Raw genomic sequence first — 21,260 nt, 5'->3', positions numbered from 1 at the left:
GCTGATGGTGAAGGTCGGATACCAACCTTGCAGTCAAGGATTGGATCCAAACCCATCAATTCCCATCACGCCAAGACAAATAATATCAAATGTAAACTGTGCTCATCTCAACCGCACATTTTGAAAACTTGTCAAAGATTCATTGAGATGCAGCCTAATGCACGATTAAATGCTGTCAGAAAACTTCACGTCTGCTTAAATTGTTTATCGGACTCACATGAAGTCAAAAATTGTAAAAGTCTGTTTAATTGTAATAAATGTAAACAGAGACATCACTCTATGATTTATCGGGATCAAAGGGAGGAAACAGCTCAGATATCTGACAGCACCGACACTACTGAGATTTCTACTAAATCTCATGTGGCCTCTATTAAGGCCAATGTTTCAAATATGCCTACCAGTCGAAGCATGCTCTTAGGTACAGCCATGGTGACCATATGTCACAACGAGAGCACCTTCACTGTCAGAGCCCTGATTGATTCGGGATCTGAAGCCACCTTCGTAAGCAATAGTCTGCAAAAACGCTTACATTTGGCAACCAAAAGGGTCAGCGCGCGAGTTTCAGGATTGAATAAAACAGTATCAGGACAAGTTCAATCGGTATGCTCGATTACAATTGATTCGCCCCGTAACAAAAGCACAAGGCTAGAAGCGGAGGCATTGGTACTGCCAAAATTGACTGGACTGCTTCCATCCAGATCAATAAACCCTTCAATTGTTAAAAGGTTACCCAATATCCCCTTGGCGGATAATAATTTCTATACAAGTCAAAATGTTGACTTGTTGATCGGAGCAGATCTCTTCCCCAAAATTATACTAAATGGGGTAAAATCGAAAATTTTCGGATCCATCGCTGCACAACGTACGGTGTTCGGTTGGATTTTAACAGGTTCCGTTCCCTCCGAAGAAACAAAAATAAATGGTAAAGGCGACAGACAAAATTCAACAATAACTCGACAACAAACACAAAACCATTTTTGTAGTAAAAATAACACTAATTCTATATTTATACAACAGAAACAACATCAGCAGCAGCAGCAACAACAGGATCATGCCAGTAATGATGGCAGAACAAATGATGCGCCCGGCTCATCGAATAACACCGATACACATGGTGGCGCATTTCGAGCACCCGGCGTTGGGATGCAATCGCACAACGGTGACCGCGTATCTGGCACTGGTTCATCACAACAGCAGAATTCGATACCACACCTGCAGGCATTCCACAGCGGCCTCCACTCGCATCTGTTGCGCAACCAGCAACATGCTGCAGCCGCAACGAAACGAGAATCCGCAAAAGCAAAAAGACGGAAGAATCGTGATCCCGACAAGCTCTTCTTGCTCTCACTATACGAGGAGATCAAACGTGTACCCGAAGAGATTCGACTCAATGTCAAGGGCGAACTCATACAGGTGCTCAAAAAACACCAGAAAAAACCAGCGAAGAACAAGACGACGATGTCATTGAATTGACATGGGCACAGCAGGTCGAGCAGCGGAAATGGAGGAGAATTCATTGGCAATCGGCCCGACGTATTCGGAGCCTTATCAACCATGTCCACCGACGTCAACAGTCAAGCATCCGCAAAGCTCTGACCAACGATGCCTCTCCCGCATACCACACGCCCAAGATCGAGCCAGACTCGAGTCGTCTCGCCGACTCCGGCATGCTGGTAACTTCATTTCGGATTGGCGGCATGGCAACGATCGACTGAGACTCGATTCGTCTCAGCGACATTGTCCGGACCGAACCAGACTCTATTCGTCTCGTCGGCCACCCCATCCGAAGCGAAGGCGTGGAAGAGACGTTCGTCGTCAAGCCGATGCACGCCATATCATCAAGGATAGGCACGTAACACTACCTTCGAACTGCAACCAGGTTCAAACAGCCGACGCCAATAAGGTCTCTGGAAGACCATTCCAACAGGGCAGCACCAGTCGAAGTAATTTTGGGAGCCCGGACGTTTACTCCCGGCTCCTGTTGCCCGGGTTACAACTAGCGGCAATGGGCCAACTCACCGCCCAAAATACGACACTGGGATATATAGTATCTGGGATATATAGTATCCGGTGTCGTATAGGATCGGCACAATAAAGTGCACTGGCTGCCAACGCCTCTCACATTCACCACCTACAAGGATCGAGTTAGACTCGAGTCGTCTCGCCGACCTCGGAAGGTGGTGACTTCTATGCAAATTGGCGGCATGGTAATGACCGACTGAGATTCGATTCATCTCAGCGGCATTTCCCGGACCGAACCAGACTCGATTCGTCTCGTCGGCCACCCCATCTGCAAAGAAGAAGTGGAAGAGGAAGTGCAGGAGCCAGGTAGTTAAGTTAGCTTTAAGTAACTTATTGTAAACTACATTTGCAGTAATACTGCAAGGCGGGGAGAATGTTAACGCCGCCCCGCCCAATTTCTTTTGCCACGTCTGTATCAGCAGAGTAATATTTTCTTTTCTTCCTTTTCGAAGTTCTAATTAGCGTGCAACTAAACACGAACTAAAAAGTTGCGCGCGCTCTCTCTTTTTGCGACCGCTCAGCTATACAGACGTGGTAAGTGTTGTTCCAATTATATTATATTTAAATACATTTTATTATATGAAACTTTTTGGTTTTTATTTAATATTTGTGGAATCATTTGCGCCGACCGTTTCCACACGGCCAACCACATCTTTGGAACGAACGAGCACCGTGCTCCACCACCCGAATTATCATAGTAAAAGATTTTATAAATTTTTAATTGTCATACTTAATTTTCACTTAAATCTAACTTACATTGCTATTTATTGGTGTGGCTGCCCTTCTTGGTAGTCCGGATCTCTCCCGTTTGGTCCGTCTTGTCCCACCTAGGGATCCTGCAGCTTACTTTGGAGTAGAAGGTGTCTTGCGGGCTTGCCTTACAGGATTCGCAATCCACCGATGTCCAACGAAGTTCATCTTCTAAGTTTTTCCAGCCTCGTTGGTCCCTGCTCGTGCGCCAGTTAATAAATAATAGTATCTTAAAAATACCCTAAGCTAGCTGTGGTTGAACGGCAGCGGCGTCGGCATTCTTAACGGCAGAGTTTAGCAGAAGTTGAATAGTTAGCAGAATTTACAATATATTGAAGTGGATGATTGTTTATTTTCAATGATCAGCATTAATGTCGATCGATTCTGGGAGTTGCAGCGGATGTTTGTTTTAACAAATTTCTGTATGTTGTTGAACTTTAACAATGTTGCAATTAATTTTGCGACATTGTTGCAATGAATGTTGTAATGTTGAAATAATTATTTGTTGTGTTAACTTATATGTTCAAATTGACAAACATGCATAGATAAAAAGTGCATACGGGTGCATACCTGCACATTACTCACTTCGCTTTCGCGCTTTCTTCCCAGTGCGACCTTATATATATATACATATATTAGGGTGATTAAAATTTTTTTTTTTTTTTTTTTCAATTGGTACTCGCAAAAATAGGTTCCTAGACACCTCTAAGAAAGCCTCTCCAAATATGAGTTTTTAATTGTAACGGGAAGGTCCTCCGCCTAACGGTTTTCTAATTTTTCTTGTTATCAGATAGAAAAATTTATATCTCGCTTCCAACTACTTGAAAAAATATCTTGTTAATTAGGTTTTGTAGGAAATTGAATGCTCTAAAATATGGTCTCTTATGATTTTTTCGTAAACCCAACATTTTAAAAGATATTAACGGTTGAAATTTGACTATTTTTGGAAAAATTCTTTATTTCTTATTAATTTTATAACTCAACGAAAAAAAACTATTATGAATGATGAAACACATAGTTTTGTAGGAAATTTACTGTTCTATAAAAATGGTCTACGATGATATTTCGATTAAGTTAAGCGTTTACGAGATATTCATCGTCAAACATCAATGCATATTAGGGTGGATCAAAAAAAAAAAAATTTTTCGTTTGGTACTCTGAAAAATAGGTTCCTAGACACCTCTAAGAAAGCCTCTCCAAAAATCTATTCATAATAATTTTTTTTCATTGAGTTATAAAATTCATAAGAAATACAAAATTTTTCCAAAAATAGTCAAATTTCAACCGTTAATATCTTTTAAACGGTTGGGTTTATGAAAAAATCATAAGGGACCATATTTTAGAGCATTCAATTTCCTACAAAACCTAATTAACAAGATATTTTTTCAAGTAGTTGGAAGCGAGATATAAATTTTTCTATCTGATAATAAGAAAAAATAGAAAACCGTTAGGCGGAGGACCTTACCGTTACAATTAAAAACTCATATTTGGAGAGGCTTTCTTAGAGGTGTCTAGGAACCTATTTTTGCGAGTACCAATTGAAAAAAAAAAAAAAATTATTTTTGAATCACCCTAATATATATAGTAGATATATATAATCATACCGCCTAGAGCCGCCCGTAATTGTATACCCTACACTGGGTACCATAGGCTAAATGAGTAAAATTTTAAATTTTAATTAATTTTCCAAAAAAAAGTTTATCCTAATTTTGCGTAAATAACTAAACGGTAAGGTAAAGTAAAACTGACTTTTACAAAATACATTCATTGGAACGAATCCAAAAATTAAAATCAGATTAATTGCATTACGACATGTTCTTTGACAAACAAAAACAAGCCGGACTGAAAAAAACATTACAGAATATTCTTTGCCCACATACATCAGCGCAAACATTTCGTGCGTAGATATATACAAAGCATATTGATCACTTCGACGAGCTTTCAATTGCACAAAAACAAGTACATACAAGTCAAATATTAGGGTGCGCCTATAAACCTAGATACGGACATAGAAAATACTTAAAATTAATTTTGCTATTTATTAATATATACTTGTATACATTAATAAATAAAAAAACTCTTATTTGACAAACATTTTAATATTCAAAAAAACAATTAAAGTTGATATCAGTCAAAATACACCTGCAGGAGCTACACGCTCAAAACAGGTTGCTAAATTTATTTCAGAAAGTGAGAGTTTAACAAGATACTGCATTAGATTTGGCTCTTCGCCGATTCAAGAAAACTCTGAATCGTTATTGGAAATAAAAAGCCAAAATTTTAAAAATTTTTGGATTCGCCTCCAAGAGGCTCATGACGCCATAGTAGATTCTGACAATTCAGATCTACCACAACATTTTAAATCATCGGCTTACGATATTTACGAAAACTGTTTAGACCAATAGGAAGAACCAAAAGCTTTGATCTCCGATCAATTAAAGCTAATAAATGCAATTGCACCTACTCCACATCTGAGAGTAGAGCTGCCACAAATGCAGCAATATCAGGAGGGAAGTTTAGGTATTCACCTCGAGGTGCCCGCATGTGACACAGAAACATTTTATGAAAGTTACGAAGAATGGCCATCCTTCCGGGACATGTTTACAGCCGTTTACATCAACCATCCGCAACTATCAAAAGCATAAAAATTGTATCACCTCAGATACAAAACCAAAGGTCAAGCAGGCATAATAGTAAAACGGTTCGCTCTTAATGACGATAATTTTAATTTGGCTTGGGAAGGTCTAAAAACAAGATATGAAAACGAAAAAATATTGGTCGATAAACAAGTTACGAAAATAAAGAAAAAAACAAGTGTAGAATTCATCAAACTAGAATCCACTGTTTCAAATTGTTTGTCAGTTCTATCGACACTAAATATCTCCACAGACTGCCGGAACTCTATTCTGGTAAATACATATATGTACCGCTGCATTATCAAAAAAATCGTTACTTTTGTTGGAGCAATTCTCATCACGAAAGAAGTGCCCAACGTGGCAACAAATGAATGATTTTCTGAATCGGTAAAGGTAGAGGAAAAAAAGTCAGAAATAAGAACGTTAAACACGACTTAAATAAAAGCTTCAATAGACTCCAAGTTAGTAACAAAAACAATTTAAACAAAAACGTTCACAAAACTCAATCGTTCACATCCGAACAAAGAAAACAAACGTCTTGCAAACTATACACAAGACGGCATAAGCTTAAAACTTGCGAGAAGTTTAAAAAATTAAATATTAACGAAAGGAACAATTTTATCAGATCAAAAAGACTCTGTGCAAAGTGCTTGTCCCATACACACAATCTTAAAACTTGCAAACGCAAATTTAATTGCTTATATTGTCACAAAAGACACAATTCAATGCTTCACTACAGCAGATATCCCATCTCACTCCAAAGAAGTGCTTACACAAAAAGAACCACGGGTTTAAATGCAAAAGAAAATCCCAAACACCCAAATTCTACAAATTGCCAAGAGACATCATGTTGCTCAAAGGCACAAAAAGCTCAAATGCTGCACATAGAAGCACAAAGTGGACCAATTACTTTAATTCACAATTAAGCAAATTTCAAAAGTTAAAGAAACTTTACAATTACTCGATCAAATAATAGACGGTACGTCGTACGACTACCACTCACTTAAATACTCCACTCCACGCACTTAAATATTACATACTACATATATAACAAATTGGAGGATGGGGTCATGTGTAGAAGTTCATGCAAATCAGGAAAGTTCTCTGATCGCCATTCACTTGGGAGTGGCCAGAAACGATTCTTTTACATATGACTCAAACAGCTCACGACTTCCGATCCAAGTATCTTCTGGGTAGCCTAGGAACATCCGTTTGAAGGCGAGCTAAGTGAGAAGGCGAAACATCCCCTGCATAGGGTTGTGCGCTGGGTTTGGGACCCGCCACGTAAAAAAAAACACTCCAATAAAAAAGCAACAACAGCCTCGGATGAGAAACCCCCCTTTTGATGACGACCCTGGCAAACGAAACAAGGACTACGAATTGAGGGCATGCACCTGAAATGTCCGGTCCCTTAACCCTGGTCGAGACCAACGGTCTGATACACTTAGTCGAGACCAATGGTGCTTGGCTAGGCCAAGTGGTGTTTACATACATTTGTAAGGAAATACGTGTTGTATTTACGCTCATATATATATGTACAATATAGATACATTTTTGAAATTTCTTACCTCTCGAATTGGTTGAAATCAAATTGACTGCTTGTTCACGCTTGGCGTGGCAATAGCGTTCACAAAAAATGTAACATTTTGAGAAAAATTGCATTTTTCTTAACCTTTAAAACGCTCTAGCGGCTAAAGTATTTGACCCAGCTAAACATACAAACCAATTTGGACATGTAACGAACATGAAAACAGATAAATCAACCGTGCGAAGTGATAGAAACATACCAAAGTTCATACATTTTCATACCAAATATATGGGGTCTAGCCAAGTACCAATGGTGCACTAAGGTGTAATATTATAATATCCTTTTTTCATCCTTTTCGATACGGTATCCTTAAATTTTTTTTCTGAATTCTATAGACAATAAAACTCTAGGAAGCTACCTGGAAGCGCAAGTCGTTTGCTACACTCCAAATATATTTAAATAACACTTAAAAACAAAATAAACGGAAGAGAAGGAGGATGTGACCAAAGATGCCTTCTATGAGTGCTTGGAGCGCACTTATGAGGGCTGCCCCCGCCACGATGTCAAAATCGTGCTTGGCGACTTTAACGCCAGGGTGGGCAAAGGAGGCATCTTTGGCACTACGGTCGGTAAATTCAGCCTCCACGAGGAAACATCCCCAAATGGGTTGAGGCTGATCGCCTTCGCCGGGCCCGAAATATGGCTATTTGTAGTACACTCAGTCCTTTTTTTACGCGATCTCTTTTTACGCTATTTCACTTTAACGCGGTTATTTTTGCAGCGCAAATTCCTTTTTTTACGCGAATTTTTCACTTTAACGCGATTGCTTTTTTCGTTTTTTGCTTGTTTACATATTTTTAAGCGTAATAATTTTTGAATATGTCGGCGCACCCTAATAGTGTGTGGATATTGGTATGCGTGTGTGAGTGTATGGGTATACAGTTTCGGGAATTTCGTTAAAAGACTAAAGGCCTAACTATAATAAGGTCTTAAGCTTGCAGCAGAATTGGAAAATTATTTTGTAGCAAATGATACTGATGCCGAACGTGCACGAATTTTTCAAAAAGAATTGAGTCTCTGCATGTTAAGATATAAAGAACTACATCGGAATTTATTGGGTCCAAAAAGAAGCATTCAAACAAAATTAACTGAATTTATGGTGCAAACTCAGTCGGAGATGCTAAGTCAATCAGAACATCAATCTATAGTTCTTACTATTGATTCTGGTACAAATTCTAGTGATATCAGTGCAGCCATCAAAATAAGCGGCTAAGAATAATTTCCACTACGGATAATGACAGTGATTAAACAGCATTCAACGGTGTTTTCAATAAATCTACCTATTTTCTATTTTGTTCTCTTTCATATATGGTTTTTGTTTTGTATTTTTTATTTTCTTATGAATGAATAAATCATAAGTCTGAAATTTGAAACTTATTGTATTGTTTTTGAATATTTTTTTGCGCGTAAATTTTGTTATACGCGATATTTTTTATATTCGGAACCAATTCGTCAGTTAATATTGGAAAACTAACCATTTTTACGCGATTTTTTTTACGCGATTAGTGGCAGAACCAATAATCGCGTAAAAAAGGACTGAGTGTACTAGATTCCAGCATAAGATGATTCATCAAGCCGCCTGTATGTCTCCGGATCGAAAAACCACCAACCAGATCGATCATGTTGTGATAGACGGAAGACATGTCTCCAGTGTTTTAGATATGCGCGAGCTCCGAGGTCCTAACATCGACTCGGACCACTATCTTGTTGCAGCCAAGATTCGCACCCGCCTCTGTGCAACCAAAAACGCACGTCAACAAACACAAGGAAGGTTCGACGTCGAGAAGCTGCAATCACAACAGACAGCCGAACGATTTTCTACCCGACTTGCACTCCAGCTCTCTGAGAGCACTCGTCAACAACTCGGTATAAGCGAACTGTGGGACGGCATTTCAAACTTCTTACGTACAGCTGCAACCGAAACCATTGGTTTTCGAAAATGCAAAAGAACAACTGGTACGACGAGGAGTGCCGTGTCGCAACGGAGAGAAAACAGGCTGCCTACCTCGCAACGTTACGATCGACCACAACACGTGCGGGATGGGATAGATACCGAGAGTTGAAGAGGGAAGCGAGACGCATTTGCAGACAGAAAAAAAAAAAAAAATTCTACGATAAGATGCGGCGGCTAACTGAAAGTTTCAAGACCGGAGCATATTCTTGTAGAATCTAGTGATCGATGTCCAAAGCATACTAAAATTATGGAGGGAACACTTCTCCAGCCTGCTGAATGGCAGTGAACACACAACGCCACGAAAAGGCGAACCCGATTTCCCATTCAATGACGATGGAGCAGACGTTCCATTGCCCGACCATGAATAAGTTCTAATAACAATTATCCGCCTGAAGAACAACAAAGCGGCGGGGGCCAACGGATTGCCGGCCGAGCTATTCAAACACGGCGGCGAAGAACTGATAAGGAGCATGCATCAACTTCTTTGTAAAATATGGTCGGATAAAAGCATGCGCAGCAATTGGAATTTAAGTGTGCTATGCCCAATCCATAAAAAAGGAGACCCCACAATGTGCGCCAACTACCGTGGGATTAGCCTCCTCAACATCGCATATAAGGTTCTATCGAGCGTATTGTGTGAAAGATTAAAGCCCACCGTCAACAAACTGATTAGACCTTATCAGTGTGGCTTTAGACCTGGAAAATCTACAACCGACCAGATATTCACCATTGACCAAATCTTGGAAAAAAACCCGTGAAAGGAGAATCGACACACACCACCTCTTTGTCGATTTCAAAGCTGCTTTCGTCAGCACGAAAAGGAGCTGCCTTTATGTCGCGAAGTCTGAATTTGGTATCCCCTCAAAACTAATACGGCTGTGTAAGCTGACGTTGAGTAACACCAAATGCTTCGTCAGAATCGAGAAGGACCTCTCCGAGCCGTTCGATACTAAACGAGGTTTCAGACAAGGCGATTTCCTATCGTGCGACTTTTTCAACCTGCTTCTGGAGAAAATAGTTCGAGCTGCAGAACTAAATAGAGAAGGTACCATCTTCTATAAGAGTGTACAACTGCTGGCGTACGCCGATGATATTGATATCAAGTTGTAGATAATTTCGTCTATCTTGGAAACAGCTTAAACACCACCAACAATGTCAGCCTAGAAATCCAACGCAGAATAACTCTTGCCAATAGGTGCTACTTCGGACTGAGTAGGCAATTGAGAAGCAAAGTCCTCTCTCGACAAACAAAAACCAAACTCTATAAGTCACTCATAATTCCCGTCCTGCTATATGGTGAGGAGGCTTGGACGATGTCAACAAGGGATGAGTCGACGTTGCGAGTTGTCGGGATAAAAGTTCTGCGAAAGATTTATGGTCCTTTGCGAGTTGGCCACGGCGGATGGAACGATGAGCTGTACGAGATATACGACGACATCGACATAGTTCAGCGAATTAAAAGACAGCGGCTACGCTGGCTTGGTCATGTTGTCCGAATGGACGAAAACACTCCAGTTCTGAAAGTATTCGACGCAGTACTCGCCGGGGGAAGCAGAGGAAGAGGAAGGCCTCCACTTCGTTGGAATGACCAAGTGGAGAAGGACCTGGCTTCGCTTGGAATATCCAATTGGCGCCACGTAGCGAAAAGAAGAAACGACTGGCGCGCTGTTGTTAACTCGGCTATAATCGCTTAAGCGGTGTCTACGCCATTTAAGAAGAAATTTCTTAAGAAATTTCAATACATTTCATTTCGTGCAATATTCCCAATCGAAGCCGTCCTCCATTCAAGGCCACTCGCTCGCAAGACCCCTTTATTGTGACAGTCCTAACTCCGGAGTTAAGGAGTACCCATTCTGGCCATATTTTAGCCAGGCATGTAGTTACTATCCTTCATAAGCCGAGAATAAATTAAATGCAAACAATTTCCGACCATACAGAAAAGGCAACTAATAAACTACCGGTATACCATACCGATAAAATAAGAAATTGTAAATAACCGCTAATAAAATTAATAAAAGCAAACATCTTGTAACCAATTAAAAACGCCATAAATTCGGTTTGAAAAATTATTTTTATTTATTTTAAAGTGCAAAATGTGTGAAAATAATCACAAATTTAGGACCAACTCACTTTTGCTCGATACAGAAAAGGCAACTAATAAACTACCGGTATACCATACCGATAAAATAAGAAATTGTAAATAACCGCTAATAAAATTAATAAAAGCAAACATCTTGTAACCAATTAAAAACGCCATAAATTCGGTTTGAGAAATTATTTTTATTTATTTTAAAGTGCAAAATGTGTGAAAATAATCACAAATTTAGGACCAACTCACTTTTGCTCGATATGACCACCTTTTGTCTTAACTATGGCCTTGAGACAGTCAGAAAACGAATCGCAAGCTGCCGAATGTGACTATGATTATTTTATTTTGGCCCACTCACGGACAATGGATTTCCTCAGCATCTCGATACTGGTGTATTTTTTACTTCGGACCTTGTTCTCCAAAATGGCCTAGATAGAATAATCCATTGGATTCGTATCTGGTGAATTAGAGAGCCATTTTGTGGTCGTAATGAAGTTCGGAACGTTGTTTTTCAGCCATTCTTAGTTCAATCGCGCTTTGTGAGACGGTGCTGAGTCTTGGTCTTGCGACCGAAATGTATGTTTGTCCACGGCTTCAAAGCAGCCTCCAGAACACTCTCCCGATAATATGTCGCATTTACTTTGCGGCCAGACTCGATGAAAACAATTGGAGAGCGCCCATCTGCGGTGACAGCGGCCCAAACCATTATTTGTGGCGGGTGCTGCCTCCTGGTGTCCAACCGATGACTTAGATTCTCCTATGAACGGTCGGTCAAGTAAACCCTATCATTTTGAGAGTTTACAAATTGCTCAATTGGAAAAATTCTTTCGTCAGAAAACACAATGTTCGGAATTTGACCGCTTTCGGCCAAGCGAAGCAACTGCTTCACTCTCTCAAGTCTTACTTGTTGCTGCTTCGGTGTGAGATCATGGGCCTTTTGGAACTTGTAAGACTTGACCTTGAGCTCATTTTTCAATATGCGTCGGATGCTGCAGTCGGATATTTTCAGTTCTTTAGCCATTTGATTGGCACTTCGTCGTTGATTTCGCTCAAGTCGCCTCTTCACTTTCCGAACCATCTCACGTGACGTTGCAGTCTTTTGGTGATCACTTCCATGGCGTTTTGCGATGCTACCAGTATCATTGTAGCGAGTGATGGTGCGATGAACAAAACCTTTATTCACATTAAAGTGTTTGAGCTCACGAACAATTGCTGGCTGTGATTTTCCACCTAAATATAAAGCAATCACATTATTACGTTTGAATTCCATCGCTGATCACTTTTTTTGCGTTCACTTTTGGCAAAACGCTTTTGTACACTTGTGAACAATACTCCGAACTGTCATTCAGCAAATTTATAAACAGCTGATTCCAGTGCGGCAGCAGCGCGAACGGTCTGAAGTTGGTTACACTTCACGTGTAATACAATAAGTCGTCAAAATACACAAAAGCAATTACTACCGCAAGCACCAATACTTACATAAAATAAAATTATATATGAAAATCAAAATCGCTTCTCACAGCTAATATTCTACGCCCTAGGCTACTCCACCAACAATAAGCCGAATTACATATTATACATATAAAACTAGACAAAATATTCGGGCCAGGATGTTTAAATAAGTTAAGTATCCACCCCCTCTACACTTTTTACAATAAACATCTTTTACATGTAGCTTTGGATCAGCCGCGATCCTGGCCTATTTATATATCACCGAGTTAATTAAGTTTAAAGAAAATTTGTATTGAAAATAAATTATCACTTACATATTTCATACTGGTTAAAAGGAATGCATTTTCACTATTAACATCAAACGCGAGTTTAAGTGACTCATAAAAACTTATATATTATAGTATACAGTGGTGTGCTTACCATTTAGCTGGGCACCCAAATGTTCTTCAGCTTTTTTTTTTAACGGCAGACTTTTCTACGGTTGCAGCAGTACTACAGATAGTAGTATATTACTTACGGTGTGAGTATATGTATGAAACTAACGCAATTAGTATGTTTAATATACGTAATTTCCGAACCACTTAAGCTAAATGAACTAAATTTTAACAAAACAAATCTGCTTATCATTCTTTTCGAAATTGTAAGAAAAAGCGTTGAAAAGTAAAGGATCTCTTTTCCTTTATTTAAAAATGTAGTGTTGAAATCACTTCCCGTGAAAGCATGAAAACTAATCAAGCTTTTTTTTTAATGACTTACCGAGGTGCCCTTATGCATATCTCTGTGGTGTCAATAAACCTTTCATGGTTTCCACCAGAGAAAGAAAGGAAAACGTTTGGGAACATATTTTCGAGCACACATTCAGCAATAAAACAAAGGAGAAAATATGACAAATGCAATATTTATAAGCTTTTGAAAAAAGCGATTTTGGTTCTTTTTTGTTACCCAGTTTCGCCTTAACTCCTAATAAGCATGTGTAAAACATTTCTATCGCTCAATCTTGCGCCATATAAAACTTCCACATACTCGAAAAATTTGGTTTTGAGAAAAACGCGTTTACGCCAAGCCGCTGCAGAGCAGCGCACTTAGCACCGCTCCAACAAACGATAACTTTCGAAATTTAAATGATTTCAACCCCATAATTTTAAACGTATTCTTCAAGCATGTATTTCTCTGAATATGCCAAAAATAAATGAAAAGCAGTAATTTGGTCTCACAATATAGGAATCTTAATCTGTGGTATTTCCAAAATTATACGCTCAGTTAATTTTGTTTAGAAATCTTACATATTCACCGATGTATACGGTATAAATAAAGGTCATCCTAATGAAAATCTTTTAGTTATAAGGTATATGAGAGATAGGAGTAGTATTGAACCGTCGGCGCCATTCTTCTTCTTCTTAATTGGCGTAGACACCACTTACGCGATTATAGCCGAGTTAACAACAGCGCGCCAGTCGTTTGGCTATTCCAAGCGAAGTCAGGTCCTTCTTCACTTGGTCCTTCCAAGGGAGTGAAGGTCTTCCTCTTCCTCTGCTTTCCCCGGCGGGTACTGCGTCGAATACTTTCAGAGCTGGAGTGTTTTCATCCATCCGGGCAACATGACCATGAGCCAGCGTAGCCGCTGTCTTTTAATTCGCTGAACTATGTCGATGTGTTATATACTAGTGTTGGATTTCTAGGCATAGCCAGCGTAGCCGCTCGATTATCAATACATGTCGATGTCGTCGTATATCGTACAGCTCATCGTTCCATCGAATGCGATATTCGCCGTGCCCAACGCGCAAAGGACCATAAATCTTTCGCAGAATTTTTATCTCGAAAACTCGTAACGTCGACTCATCGGTTGTTGTCATCGCAAAGAAGGTATCTTTGGCACTACGGTCGGTAAATTCAGCCTCCACGACGAAATTTCCCCAAATGGGTTGAGGCTGATTGACTTCGCCGGGGCCCGAAATATGATTATCTGTAGTACTAGATTCCAGCATAAAAAGATTCATCAAGCTACCTGGCTGTCTCCGGTTCGAAAAACTACCAACCATATCGATCATGTTGTGATAAACGGAAGACACGTCTCCAGTGTTTTAGATGTGCGTGCGCTCCGAGGTCCTAACATCGACTCGGACCACTATCTTGTTGCAGCCAAGATTCGCACCAGCCTCTGTGCAGCAAAAAACGCACGTCAACAAACACAAGGAAGGTTCGACGTCGAGAAGCTGCAATCACAACAGACAGCCGAACGATTTTCTACTCGACTTGCACTCCTGCTCTCTGAGAGCACTCGTCAACAACTCGGTATAAGGGAACTGTGGGACGGCATTTCAAATTCCTTACGTACAGCTGCAACCGAAGCCATTGGTTTTCGGAAAGTGCAAAAGAACAGCTTGTACGACGAGGAGTGCCGTGTCGCAGCGTAGAGAAAACAGGCTGCCGACCTCGCAACGTTACGATCGACCACAACACGTGCGGAATGGGATAGATACCGAGAGTTGAAAAGGGAAGCGAGACGCATTTGTAGACAGAAAAAGAAAGAGGCTGAAATGCGTGAGTACGAAGAGCTTGATGAGCTGGCCGACAGGGGTAATGCTCGAAAATTCTCCGAAAAAATGCGGCGGCTCACAGAAGGTTTCAAGACCAGGGTATACTCTTGTAGAACCCCCAAAGGTGATCTAGTGACCGATGCCCAAAGCATACTAAAATTTCTCCAGCCTGCTGAATGGCAGTGAACACACAACACCACGAAAAGGCGAACCCGATTTCCCATTCAATGACGATAGAGCAGACGTTCCATTGCCCGACCATGAATAAGTTCTAATAGCAATTACCCGCCTGAAGAACAATAAAGCGGCGGGGGCCGATGGATTGCCGGCCAAGCTATTCAATCACGGCGGCGAAGAACTGATAAGGAGCATGCATCAACTTCTTTGTAAAATATGGTCGGATAAAAGCATGCGCAACGATTGGAATTTAAGTGTGCTATGCCCAAACCATAAAAAAGGAGACCCCACAATGTGCGCCAACTACCGTGGGATTAGCCTCCTCAACATCGCATATAAGGTTCTATCTAGCGTATTGTGTGAAAGATTAAAGCCCACCGTCAACGAGCTGATTAGACTTTATCAGTGTGGCTTTAGACCTGGAAAATCAACAACCGACCAGATATTCACCATGCGCCAAATCTTGGAAAAGACGCGTGAAAGGAGAATCGACACACACCACCTTTTCGTCGATTTCAAAGCTACTTTCGACAGCACGAAAAGGAGCTGCCTCTATGCCGCGATGTCTGAATTTGGTATCCCCGCAAAACTGATACGGCTGTGTAAACTAAATAGGGAAGGTACCATCTTCTATAAGAGTGTACAACTGCTGGCGTATGCCGATGATATTGATATCATCGACCTCAACACCCACCAACAATGTCAGCCTAGAAATCCAACGCAGAATAACTCTTGCCAACAGGTGCTACTTCGGACTGAGTAGGAAATTGAAAAGTAAAGTCCTCTCTCGACGAACAAAAGCTAAACTCTATAAGTCACTCATAATTCCCGTCCTGCTATATGGGGAGGAGGCTTGGACGATGTCAACAACGGATGAGTCGACGTTGCGAGTTGTCGGGGTAAAAGTTCTGCGAGAGATTTATGGTCCTTTGCGAGTTGGCCACGGCGGATGGAACGATGAGCTGTACGAGATATACGACGACATCGACATAGTTCAGCGAATTAAAAGACAGCGGCTACGCTGGCTTGGTCATGTTGTCCGAATGGACGAAAACACTCCAGTTCTGAAAGTATTCGACGCAGTACTCGCCGGGGGAAGCAGAGGAAGAGGAAGACCTCCACTCCGTTGGAAGGGCCAAGTAGAGAAGGACCTGGCTTCGCTTGGAATACCCAATTGGCGCCACGTAGCGAAAAAAACAAACGACTGGCGCGCTGTTATTAACTCTGCTATAATCGAGTAAGCGGTGTCTACGCCAATTAATAAGAAGAAATGCGTCTCGCTTCTATATTCAACTCCCGCTTCTATCCCATTCTCTGCGAATGGTAGGCACCTTGCCGCGGTGCAGGGGCTTAGGCGCAAGGCATACTCGGCGCCTCCCAATCCTGTGCGGTTGGTGCTGTTAAGCACGGACCACGCGGGATGTCGGATGACGCCTGCGTGCGCTAACCAAGAGCTACCACCTCCTAATCCAGGGTGTTATGCGACTCCCATGCCCATTGGAACTTTGCAGCCAGGAGGTTAATGTGGCTGTATTCTAACGGAGCCTTCCCAACACCGGGCCGAATTGGGAAGTAACGGTGGCCTTACCGCGTCAAGGGGCTCTGGCGTGGCGGATCTTTCAGTTCCCCATAAAGAACATAGACCCGACAGCTCACCCTGTTTAAGCCAGGGGTCGAAAGACCAGTATGACCAGCAACAACAACAAAACAAACATAAACAATGGACTTGATGACGGACAAGGGCAACGACAAAGGACTATGGTAGCGGAAAATAAGATGGAGATCGAGGAGGTGGAAGGTAAGGGGGGTCGAGGGGCTAGGCGGAAGTTTAGCTTCCTCGACGCTCTTATGCCAAAGGAGCGTTCGCTGTTTGAGGAACACGCCAGGGAGGATGACGACGGCGTGCCCTCTTGCAGCGGAGCTCACCTGGTGATAACGCCTGGTGCCGCTGCAGCAGAAACTAAGGTCACCAAGACCCCCGCCGGCAGGTGTAGTGGGTCGGCCTCTAGCGAGTCGCATCAGGCAGAGCCTGACGGCGCAAGAGGGAGAAGGAGGAGAAGGCGCAGAAGAGGTGGGCAACGCCCCCTCCCAGAAGCTGGCCAACCCGACGGGTGCGACGACCCTCACAAGAAAGGCATGAGTGGTTCCACCATGAAGTGGTACATACGGAACCTCCGGGAAACCCCGGAGTCAGCGGAGGCTCTAGCGAGGAGCAAGAGCCAAGGAAACAACGCGTCTCCGGCAAAGGGAAACGACAGCGACGTGCCAGCTCGCGCACAAGGCAGCGGTGATAACAACCGTGGCCCGGTCAGCATAGCTCGGACCGTAAGGCGGGGCGACAGCAGGGAACTGCCCGCGAGCACGTACACCCAAGCCGGAAAAAGGAAGAGTGGCCTAATCACGCCGCAGGAGCCACCCCGATCCAAAAGGGGGCGAGGCACAGATACAAAGGCAGCCGGGGGCCAACCATCTGGACCGGCTCCTCACCGGGTGGAGGAGCGGCGGCGCGGATATGCGGATGCTGTCAGAGGCGTCCACATGGCTGCTCTACCTTTCAGATACCCGGCGGAGTCGCTGAAACCGGATAAGCTCACCGTGCTTCAGGACATCCTGTGGGCGAGGCGTCCAAAGGAGAGGACTACATACGTCCGTCCTGGGCATAGACTTCAGGGGAGGTATGATGCAGGTGGACTGTCTGGACGAGTCGTCCGCCGACTGGCTGAGGGAGCACGCTCCAAAGCTGGACGGGCCCTGTCCTCTGCGTGAAGAGGGTGGAAGATGTGCCAATCATGCACAGCATGACGATGTTCCTCCCTCGGAGCGGGGACAGGACCTACGAACACGCCTTGAACCTGGTGAGGAACCAGAACCGGGGACTAAGTATCTCGTCCTGGTGTGTTGCAGGCAGCAAGAAGGAAAAGCTAGGCGACATTGAGGGATGGAGGTTACACCTATACATCAACGACGAGTCGTACAAGTATGTCCGGGCCGCGAGCTTCCGCCTGTTTTACAGGTATAGCACGGTCGTCATGCGGCCCTACAAGCCTGCTGACACCGCGAGCAACGAAGCTAAAACGCCTGCGACTCTACAGGACAGGGGCGTCGATAACCAGGCAGTGCCGGAGTCCGCCCCGGAGGAAACTAGAATGGAGGTGGACGAGTTGTCGGAGCAGCCCTGCGGGAGCAAGTCCGGACAGGCAGGGACAGCAACGACCACTGACGTCCCCGCAGATGGCCGGAACATGGAGCTACCCTCAACGCAGGAGCTCCTAGACGGACTAGGAGGCCCAATGGACAGCAGTGCGGTTGACGGCGGGGTAGAGGATCTCTCTCTCCTCGAGCCCATTCTATGATGGCCGACATCATGGAAATTGTCCAAGTGAACCTGCATCATGCGGCGGCAGCCTCAGCTGTCATTACAAGCAGGTTCACTGGGGAGAAACTGGGCACACGGAGGCAAATAAGGTAATCTGGAACCTCTCTGGCGAGAGGCCTAGGACGTGCATAGTTGTCAGAAGCAATATTGATTTCTTTTGCATTTCAGAGTTTCTGACACAGGACTTGGTGGCGGTGCAGGCCAGGGATACGGAGGGAAAAGACTTCGTCCTGGCCTCGGCATACTTCCCGAGAGAGGCAGCAACGGCACCCCCGGAGGCGGTGGAAAGGCTGGTAGAGCACTGCAGACTGCACAAGCTCCCCCTCATCATCGGCTGCGTTGCGAACGCTCACCACACAGAATGGGGCAGCACTGACTGCAACGTGAGAGGTGAGTCCCTATTAGAATATATTGTAGGCAGTAATTTAGCAATTGAGAATGTAGGGTGTGAACCCACATTCGTAACTATGAACAGGAGGGAGGTGCTGGACCTCACCTTGAGCAATGAGCCTGCAAATGGATTGGTCTCGCAATGGAGAGTCTCTACGGAGCCCTCCATGTCAGACCACAGGATTTTAAGGTTCACGCTAAAGGCAGAGGTCAGGAAACACCCCCCCAGACGCAACCCTCGGAAGGCGAACTGGGATGCCTTCAGGGATATACTAGGTGAGGAATTGGGCAGGGGGGAGCAGACTGAAAACAGCGTGTCAGGCCCAGGCTTGGAGAGTAGGCTATCTAAGCTAAACGAGTCTGTCATTAACGCTGATCATGGCAGCTGCCCCCTACAAGTGACCACAGACAGGCGAAACAGCCCCTGGTGGTCAAGGAAACTATCAGACCTCCGGAAGAAAGTACGCAGCCTATTCAACAAAGCGAAACGTACGGGGGTCTGGGAGGAATACAGGAGCTATCTCACTCTATTGTATAGATCAGATCTGCAGAGCAGGCTAGCTTCAGGAGATTCTGCGAGAACGTTACCTCAACGCCAAAGGCGGCACGGCTGCATAAAGCCCTGGCCAGAGGCACAAACAACGCAGTAATAGTAATCAAAAGAGGAGATGGGACATTCACGACCAGCGCAGAGGACAGAGCGACGGAGCTTCTGCGGGCGCACTTCCCGGAGACGATTCGGGAAGACCAGTGTCTACCTGTGATCGAACACAGACCATCCCGCGAGGATTGGAGTATCGCCAAACGGCTGTTTACGGCGGACTCGATCCGGTGGGCGATGGCCTCGTTTGAGAGATTCAAGTCTCCGGGAGTGGATGGTATTTTTCCAGCGCTGTTACAACAGGGGGAGCAGCATTTACTGCCTCACCTGATTCGGCTGCTGAGAGAGAGCCTCGCATTGGCGTACATCCCTGAGGTATGGAGGACATCGAAGGTGATCTTCATACCCAAGGTGGGTAGGAAGGACTACTCATTGGCGAAATCCTTTAGGCCAATCAGTCTAACGTCCTTCCTACTAAAAACCATGGAGAAGATCGTGGACCATGAAATAAGGTCAACGGTGCTGAAGAGAGCACCCCTGCATGCGGCTCAGCACGCCTACAGAGCGGGTAGATCCACTAACACTGCTCTGTACCAGATAACCTCTGAAATAGAGAGTTCACTGGAGCATGGAGAGGTGATGCTTTGCGCGTTCTTGGACATCTAAGGTGCCTTTGACAACACGTCTCATAAAAGTGTAGCCAAGGCACTGGAGAAAAGGAATGTGGCAGTACCGGTGCGCAGATGGATTGAATCTGTATTGCGTACCAGAGTTGCTGAGACCACAGTAGGTTAAAAGAGGATTCGTCTTGGCACAACAAGAGGCTGCCCACAGGGAGGTGTGTTATCACCCCTGCTATGGAGTCTAGTTGTAGACGACCTGTTAGTACTGCTAACGAACAATGGGATCCGCTGCCAAGGGTATGCGGACGACATTGTAATTATATCAAGAGGCAAATACGAAGACACTCTCTGTGACCTAATACAAAGAGGTCTAAACCTGGCGAAGATGTGGTGTAAAGAGGTTGAATTAAACATCAATCCCTCCAAGACGACCGTAGTCCCGTTTACGAGACGCAGGTCCTTACCCGGTCTCAGGAATCTTACACTTGGGGGCAGAGAGATAGAAATGACCGGTAGTGTCAAATATCTAGGTTTGATGCTAGATTCTACTTTGCGGTGGAATCAGCATGTAAACCTGACCCTGGTCAACGCAACAAAAGCTTTAATGGTGTGCAACCGGCTGGCGGGCAAGTCCTGGGGCTGTAAGCCAAGGATCCTCAGGTGGTTGTACACCATAATAGTGCGACCAATAATCACATACGGGGCGGTGGCCTGGGCCTCAATAGCGTCGCAGACTACGGTTAAGACCAAGCTATCGAAGCTGCAGCGGCTAGCCTGTGTCTGCATGACGGGCGCAATGCGCACCTGTCCATCGGCAGCACTGGAGGTTCTGACGGAGCTTACTCCGCTTCATTTGGTTATCGGTCAGGTAGCCAAGCACACAATTCTGCAAATAACGGCAGAGGGGTGGGGAAAAGGTAGGGTAATCTCGTCCCAGAGGATGGAAAAGATAAGTGGCGATGAACCATCAGCCCTCCTCCCTAGGGACAGCACTACCAAAACAGTTAACTTCAAGAAGAAGTTTAAGGTCACCCTCGGCAACAAAGACGAGTGGAATGATTCCAA

The 21,260-nt window shown here is 43.9% G+C and overlaps 2 protein-coding genes across 15 annotated transcripts in view; both read left to right on the top strand.

Annotated features, from left to right (window-relative positions):
- The window catches only part of LOC126764541 (endothelin-converting enzyme 2), a 1,258,369-nt gene that overhangs the window by 926,422 nt on the left and 310,687 nt on the right, over nt 1–21,260 (top strand). The gene's annotated exons all lie outside the window — the stretch shown is intronic.
- LOC126764552 (uncharacterized) overlaps nt 15,032–21,260 on the top strand; it is a 307,965-nt gene continuing 301,736 nt past the window's right edge. The window contains exon 1 of the mRNA XM_050482247.1: nt 15,032–16,234. The gene's annotated coding sequence lies outside the window, so the exon portion shown is untranslated. The remainder of the gene's footprint in view (nt 16,235–21,260) is intronic.

The sequence above is a fragment of the Bactrocera neohumeralis genome, unplaced genomic scaffold (genome assembly GCF_024586455.1).
Source record: "Bactrocera neohumeralis isolate Rockhampton unplaced genomic scaffold, APGP_CSIRO_Bneo_wtdbg2-racon-allhic-juicebox.fasta_v2 cluster09, whole genome shotgun sequence".
NCBI lineage: Eukaryota > Metazoa > Arthropoda > Insecta > Diptera > Tephritidae > Bactrocera > Bactrocera neohumeralis.
Note: the sequence above shows the minus strand (reverse complement) of the source record. Positions and strands in the feature narration are given on the sequence as shown.